Source organism: Salmo trutta, chromosome 13 (genome assembly GCF_901001165.1).
Source record: "Salmo trutta chromosome 13, fSalTru1.1, whole genome shotgun sequence".
In the NCBI taxonomy this organism is placed as follows: Eukaryota; Metazoa; Chordata; class Actinopteri; order Salmoniformes; family Salmonidae; genus Salmo; species Salmo trutta.
In genome coordinates this window covers 12590360-12598202 of record NC_042969.1, presented here as the reverse complement: position 1 = coordinate 12598202, position 7843 = coordinate 12590360, and the positions used below count along the sequence as shown (strand labels likewise).

The following is a 7843-nucleotide window of genomic DNA, read 5'->3' as shown; positions in this document are numbered from 1 at the left end:
AACTTGAAGAATGCCCTGTGCCAAGACAAAATGGAGTTCTGAAATTGTAAAACAACAAAATCTAAATAAAATATCAACTGGTTCTTCTGAATGAGCTGTAATGAACATAAATAATTATGGCCGAGCTCCCTGCCATCCAGGACTAGTCCAGGCAGTGTCAGAGGAAGGCCCTAAAGATTGTCTAATTCTCCAGCCACCAATGTCATAGGCTGTTCCCTCTGCTACCGCACGGCTAGCTGGACCGACGCACCAAGTCTGCAATCAACAGGACCCTGAACAGCTTCTACCCCCAAGCTATAAGACTGCTAAATAGTAAGTTAAATAGTTAACCAATAGCTACCCGAAACATATGCATTGACCCTTTTTGCACTAATCTCTTTTGACTCTTAACATACGCTGCTGTTACTGTTTATTATCTATCCCACTATCTAGTCACTTTATCCTTACCTACAGTTGAAGTCGGAAGTTTACATACACTTAGGTTGGAGTCATTAAAACAAATTTTTTCACCCACTCCACAATTTTCTTGTTAACAAATTATAGTTTTGACAAGTCGGTTAGGACATCTACTATGTGCATGACACAAGTCATTTTTCCAAAACTTGTTTACAGACAGATTATTTCACTTATAATTCACTGTATCACAATTCCAATGGGTCAGAAGTTTAATTACACTAAGTTGACTGTGCCTCTAAACAGCTTGGACAATTCCAGAAAACGATGTCATGGCTTTAGAAACTTCTGATAGGCTAATTGACATAATTTGAGTCAATTGGAGGTGAACCTGTGGATGTATTTCAAGGCCTACCTTCAAACTCAGTGCCTCTTTACTTGACATCATGGGAAAATCAAAAGAAATCAGCCAAGACCTCAGAAAAAAAATTGTAGACCTCCACAAGTCTGGTTCATCCTTGGGAGCAATTTCCAAACGCCTGAAGGTACCACGTTCATCTGTACAAACAATAGTATGCAAGTATAAACACCATGGGACCACGCAGCCGTCATACCGCTCAGGAAGGAGACACGTTCTGTCTCCTAGAGATGAAGGTACTTTGGTGTGAAAAGTGGAAATCAATCCCAGAACAACAGCGAAGGACCTTGGGGTGGCAGCATAGCCTAGTGGTTCAAGCGTTTGACTAGTAGTTGAAAGGTGGCAAGATCGAATCCCCGAGCTGACAAGGTACAAATCTGTCGTTCTGCCACTGAACAAGGCAGTTAACCCACTGTTCCTAGGCCATCACTGAAAATAACAATTTGTTCTTAACTGACTTGCCTAGTTAAATAAAGGTTAAAAAAAAGATGCTGGAGGAAACAGGTACAAAAGTATCTATATCCACAGTAAAACAAGTCCTATATCGACATAACCTGAAAGGCTGCTCAGCAAGGAAGAAGCCACTGCTCCAAAGCTGCCATAAAAGAGTGAAATAATGGTTAAATAAACATCTCTGTTCAGACATTTGCCCTAAACAATGTCTAGACAAGGGCAAACTCTGTCAGTTGACTGCAAACTGCCACTTTCTCCTTTTAGTTGATCACTGAAAAATGTTGGTCTTGAGTGGTTGGATGTTTGGTGAAAGCTTGTTTCCATCCAAGTTAATTAGAATCTTCTGGAACACATCAAAGTGCATTTGAGGTGCTGTGTGTAGCTCAAGTTGAGTGCATAGATCAACCAAACAACATGGCACATCCTAAGGCTCCGCTTCCCACAATTCTGACGTCATCTGGATCTTCCTCGGATGACGTAAATCCCCATGACAGTTTACGCTACCTCCTTCTCAGACTCAGCCATGTCGCAGTTCTGAAGAACACGCAACACAAACACAAAGAAAACACCAAATTAAGCACTGATCAGATATTCATCGAAGGCTTCTGTTTTATTCAAGGTTTTGACGTGCATTTTGTTAGACACTCGATTTTGTAAAACTTCACCTCAGCATTGTTATAATTGTCATTAGATTGCATAGAAAGCGTGTTGACATATCCACAATACAAACCAAGTACTACTTGACAAGCTTCTCGTCCTCTTTGAGGTAGACAGACAGGCATTTCAGGATGCAGTCTCTCTTGATGTTAATGTCATTACTCTGCAATAAGACTAAACGTGTCCAGATGGAACTGTTTGCTGGGTCCTTTCTTTACAATGTACAAGTATATAGTTATAGATGATACAATCACAAATGGACTAAGTTATAATAGCTACTCAGATTGCAAAGAGAAGACCTTGAATTAGAATTTCTAACACCAAATGAACACCTCAGCTGTGGCTGCCGTAATGTTGCAGATCTTCATTCCTGCAACTCCTCCTTTGGTGCGGACTGCCTTCCTCAGGTTATCCGAATACTGGTCCCGTTGTGCCATGAGCTTTGTTTGCAGAGGCAAGTTAGTTATCTGCATGAACTCTGCTTAAACCTGAAAACACATTTTGAACAGCCAGAAACAGAGGAAAAAAGAAAACAGAGGACAACTATTAGAGAGAGAAAAAGTGTGTGTACATTACACACACGTACCTCTCCAGGAATCCCTTTGTAGATGAGGAAGGAGCTTCCTGCCATGGAGTTATCCAGGAAGTAATCGATCTCCCCTGACTCTTGATCCACCTGGGAGGACACCTGCTCTACTGTCACACTGATGAACACACACGCAGGGACGACACACACAAACACACTCGTTAGGATGTGTTCAGGGATTCAAGTGCATTTTGGTGGAGATGTGACGAGTGTCTAGATGAATGCAAGGGTGGGTGTGTGTGAGTTAAAAAGGTGTGTTTGAGTTATGAAGGTGTGTTTGAGATATAAAGGTGTGTTTGTGTTCTAAAGGTGTGTTTGAGTTATAAAGGTGTGCTTGAGTTCTAAAGGTATGTTTGAGTTATAAAGGTATGTTTTAGTTATAAAGGAATGTTTGAGTTATAAAGGTATGTGTGAGTTATAAAGGTATGTTTGAGTTATAAAGGTGTGTTTGAGTTATACATGTGTTTTAGTTATAAAGGAATGTTTGAGTTATAAAGGTATGTGTGAGTTATAAAGGTATGTTTGAATTATAAAGGTGTGTTTGAGTTATACATGTGTTTGAGTTATAAAGGTATGTTTGAGTTATAAAGGTGTGTTTGAGATATAAAGGTGTGTTTGTGTTATAAAGGTGTGTTTGTGTTATAAAGGTGTGTTTGAGTTATAAAGGTGTGCTTGAGTTATAAAGGTATGTTTGAGTTATAAAGGTATGTGTGAGTTATAAAGGTATGTGTGACGAGTGTCTAGATGAATGCAAGGGTGGGTGTGTGTGAGTTAAAAAGGTGTGTTTGAGTTATGAAGGTGTGTTTGAGATATAAAGGTGTGTTTGTGTTATAAAGGTGTGTTTGTGTTATAAAGGTGTGTTTGAGTTATAAAGGTGTGCTTGAGTTATAAAGGTATGTTTGAGTTATAAAGGTATGTTTTAGTTATAAAGGTATGTGTGAGTTATAAAGGTATGTGTGAGTTATAAAGGTATGTGTGAGTTATAAAGGTATGTGTGAGTTATAAAGGTATGTTTGTGAGTTATAAAGGTGTGTTTGAGTTATAAAGGTGTGTTTGTGAGTTATAAAAGTATGTTTGAGTTATAAAGGTGTTTGTGAGTTATAAAGGTATGTTTGAGTTATAAAGCTATGTGTGAGTTATAAATGTGTTTGTGAGTTATAAAGGTATGTTTGAGTTATAAAGGTATGTGTGAGTTATAAAGGTATGTGTGAGTTATAAAGGTGTTTGTGAGTTATAAAGGTGTGTTTGAGTTATAAAGGTGTGTTTGTGAGTTATAAAAGTATGTTTGAGTTATAAAGGTGTTTGTGAGTTATAAAGGTGTGTTTGAGTTATACATGTGTTTGAGTTATAAAGGTATGTTTGAGTTATAAAGGTGTGTTTGAGTTATAAATGTGTTTTTGAGTTATAAAGGTATGTTTGAGTTATAAAGGTGTTAGTGAGTTATAAAGATATGTTTGAGTTATAAAGGTATGTGTGAGTTATAAAGGTATGTTTGAGTTATAAAGGTATGTTTGAGTTATAAAGGTATGTGTGAGTTATAAAGGTATGTGTGAGTTATAAAGGTATGTGTGAGTTATAAAGGTATGTTTGAGTTATAATGGTGTGTTTGAGTTATAAAGGTATGTTTGAGTTATAAAGGAATGTTTGAGTTATAAAGGTGTGTTTGAGTTATAAAGGTATGTGTGAGTTATAAAGGTATGTTTGAGTTATAAAGGTATGTGTGAGTTATAAAGGTATGTGTGCGTTATAAAGGTATGTGTGAGTTATAAAGGTGTTTGTGAGTTATAAAGGTATGTGTGAGTTATAAAGGTGTGTTTGAGTTATAAAGGTATGTGTGAGTTATAAAGGTATGTTTGAGTTATAAAGGTATGTGTGAGTTATAAAGGTATGTGTGCGTTATAAAGGTATGTGTGAGTTATAAAGGTGTTTGTGAGTTATAAAGGTATGTTTGAGCTATAAAGGTATGTGTGAGTTACAAAGGTGTTTGTGAGTTATAAAGGTATGTTTGAGTTATAAAGGTGTGTGGGAGTTATAAATGTATGTTTGAGTTATAAAGGTGTTTGTGAGTTATAAAGGTGTGTTTGAGTTAAAAAGGTATGTTTGAGTTATAAAGGTGTGTGTGAGTCACCTTGCTATGGCTCATCCGGAAGAGAATAAAGAGTGGCAGGTAGAGGGGGTAGATCACCAGAAAGCTGACCACTCCCACAGTCTCCTTGTTCAACGCTACCAGCCTCGACACTGCCATAGATCCACAACAGAACAACACAGTCAGTACTATAACATGCACACGCACACACACATGCACCGGGAGTGGCAGGTAGCCTAGTGATTAGAGCGTTGGGCCAGTAACCGAAAGGTTGCTGGATCTTATCTCCGAACTGACAAGGTAAAAATCTGTCGTTCTGCCCCTGAGCAAGGCAGTTAATTAACCCACTGTTCCCCAGGCGTCGAAGACGTGGATGTCGATTATGGCAGTCCCCCGCACCTCTCTGATTCAGAGGGGTTGGGTTAATTGCGGAAGACACATTTCAGTTGAATGCATTCAGTTGTACAACTGACTAGGTTTCCCCCTTTCCTTTCTCCCTTATTAACCTGCAGGTATTATTGGCTACGATGCTGCACCACAGAGCGTTTCTGTAGCTGACCTGCTGAGCTGCAGTTGGTGAAAGGTGTTGGTGTCTGATGTGACTTTCACACAGGGCTCTCTACTTTTGTGTGCTGTAAAGGTGGAATATTGATAATAAATTAATGACTGTACTTAATAACACAAAAAAGGTGGGAAGTGCTTCCATTGTCCAAAAAATAATAAATTTAATAAATTAAGTATGAAGAAATGACCATGATATGGGGGGGGGGGGCATTTTAGTATATGTATAATTTCAACATTCTAAAGTACCCTACAACTAATCAAAATTATCAAACTTGCCTTCTCTTCTCACTGAGCCAGGCAGCAGAAGTAAGTTTGAGTTAGTCAGCCTAGTTAGTCAACTGGCAGAATCGATCCTAACATTACTCCGGCCGACACAAGCCGCTAACAACACATTACAATGTAGTTGTCTATTGCGTTCTCTACATTTAGACTGTTTGAATATCGCTCATGGAAAACTACTGGCTAGCTACTCAGCTCACGCTTGATTTGATTTATTTTTAGAGAACCGTCGCATTATTATTCCTGACACCGTCAGTGATTTATTTAGAACTCAAGGCACACTTAACCAGCATGGCTACCACAGCATTTTGCAGCGACACGCCCTCCCATCTGGTTTCGCTTAGTGGAACTATCATTTGTTTTTCAACAGGACAATGCATCAGATGACCTGGCCTCGCAGAGTGAAGGAAAATCAGCCCACAAGTGCTCAGCATATGTGGGAACTCCTTCAAGACTGCTGGAAAAGCATTCCAGGTGAAGCTGGTTACTACTTGATTCCATATGTGTTATTTCATTGTTTTGACATCTTCACTATTATTCTACAATGTAGAAAATAGTAAAAATAAAGAAAAACCTTGGAATGGGTAGGTGTGTCCTAACGTTTGACTGGTACTGTACATATGTACAGTTTCAAAACATGGCAAACAAACAGGATATACATAAAGCAAACTTCAGAATTATTCCTCTAGCTATATGCAGCTAGCCATATTGTTTAATGTGCACAGTGCAAGGTAACATTAACATGAGATGGCTAACGTTACCTGTTAATTCTTCGTGGTTAGCTAGCTACCCAGTTAGCGCTATTGACTTACATGGCTTCAGTAAGCATGTGATCTACACACACTACTGTGGGTATTCTAGGAAGTTAAGGCACAAGCCTGAACGGGAGTTTAGTCTGACTAATGTCAATCAAACTCCTTCTCCTAAGGTACCTTCTCCTTTCTGGTAATGATCTCTCTTGAATATCTGTTGTTATCTTTTCACGCAATGGACTGTTGTACATGAACACAAACAAACAATCCACCGAAAATAAATGACTGTTTGTACAAGATGATACTTAAAACAAGATAATGCATTTTTGTGTAGTACCTCGGTTTGTAATCCTTAGAGATCATACATCATTATAGGAAGACACCCTGGAAGAGAGAACTATATACCGCTAATGTGGATAATTATCTCTACAAGCCAAACATAAAGTAGAGCTAATAAAAACCACCGCAGCCGCCGTCTCCCTGCACCCATTTTTTTAAGCACATTTACAAATGACATTGGAGGATAATAAAGTCAAATTGAAAAAGATCCTACTACCTGATTACTTCAAAGCCCGTCACATATTCAGCAGGTGACAGGGTTTTTACCCAGCACCGCAGAGTGAGAGACAGACCTGAATAAGAATCAGACACTGTTTGTCTTTTGTTAAAATAAAAGGCTCATGGAACAAGGGTTTCACAATGAAAAAAATGAAAAAATGTCTCTTCATCTAGAGGAGGAACAATAGAGTCTTTCATCTGTGTCGGTGGCAGAGCTGGTTTTCATGGTTCCCTATAACTAGGCTACATTTACCTTGCAAATAGGTCAGACGCTTTCTTCTCATTTAGTCCTGTTTCGATACATCTACAAAAGGTCTCTGATATACCAACTATCACTGAAGCAGGTGTGTGTGTGTGCCTATGAGAGCATGCATGCCTGTGTGTGTGTGTGTGTGTGTGTGTGTCTGTATCTGTGTGTACCACTTCTTTCTAGTTACCAGATCACTTGGCCTCATTCTCAAAGCAAGACACCATATGTTGTCTTTCTCAAGACGACAAAGGGAAGAAGACAAATTTAGAAGAAAAAAACAGAAGAAAAATGGGTAATTGCCTAGTTGTTTGTGCATGAATTTTCTTTTCAATGACAATAACTTGACCCAGCCTAAACCCACAGAACTCAATTTGCTGGTGTTGGGCGGAAATGCACTTACCGGTGCATAAATTGTTGTCAGGGAGATAGATGTTCTAGGCTTTGTTGAATACAGGGGGAAGATGAGGCATTTAGGCTGCTTTATATTCAGACAGGCTCATGGCGTGTTGTGCTTCTGGGCTGTTTAGTCCTGGATGGATTGGCTGTAATTAGTTGTGTGTTGGTCGCATAGGGTTAGGAAAGTTGCTACGATGAGTGACTGTCCCTGTTTTAGTGGGTAACCCAGAAAACTGACCCAGGACAATATACACTGTGTACAAGGACACCTGACCAGGTAAATCCATGTGAAATATATCAAATCAAACATGCTCCGAATACAACACCGTGAAATGCTTACTTACAAGCCCTTAACCAACAGTGCAGTTCAAGAAGAGTTAAGAAAATATTTACCAAGTAGAATAAAATAAAAAGTAATAATAAAAAGTAACACAATAAAAATAACAATAAT

The 7843-nt window shown here is 38.7% G+C and overlaps 1 long non-coding RNA gene across 1 annotated transcript; it reads right to left on the bottom strand.

Annotated features, from left to right (window-relative positions):
- Nucleotides 1–1418: 1418 nt before the first annotated feature.
- LOC115204883 (uncharacterized) lies at nt 1419–7082 on the bottom strand. Its single transcript, XR_003880503.1, has 4 exons — nt 7000–7082; nt 4636–4745; nt 2254–2625; nt 1419–1798 (listed from the first exon to the last, which is right to left on the bottom strand). It is a non-coding gene; the product is annotated as an uncharacterized LOC115204883 (long non-coding RNA).
- Nucleotides 7083–7843: the final 761 nt, after the last annotated feature.